A 397-nucleotide genomic window follows, 5' to 3' on the forward strand; every position below is an offset into this window, starting at 1 on the left:
TGTTCTCAGATGTCACTCCTGAATCTAAGATTAAAATTTTGAGTTTACTTTTCTCCCTCAAATGATATTTGCTTTAAGAAGCACTTAGGAACATTTCAAAATTTTGTTATATTATTCATCAGACTTTCCTCAGCCTTCTGTAACCAGGAAGTCTGGCCCACTATTTTTCTCTGTAACGATATAAAGGAATTAGAGTAGAGGCTGGGGTCTCTGATGTGATTACAAAAGAGTCTCTTGTAAACTAAATAGCTGAAAAAGAAACTAAAGTTTCCTAGGTCAACCTGCTTTTGTTTAGGTCCAAATGAGGTTTGGTGAAGAAATTGGAAGGTAGAAGGTGAATAGACCTTATGCAGTCTCTAGGGCAGGAAAGAGGAAAGCATTTTCATATCATTATAGA

The sequence above is a fragment of the Mandrillus leucophaeus genome, unplaced genomic scaffold, assembly GCF_000951045.1.
Source record: "Mandrillus leucophaeus isolate KB7577 unplaced genomic scaffold, Mleu.le_1.0 Scaffold659, whole genome shotgun sequence".
NCBI classification, from domain to species: domain Eukaryota; kingdom Metazoa; phylum Chordata; class Mammalia; order Primates; family Cercopithecidae; genus Mandrillus; species Mandrillus leucophaeus.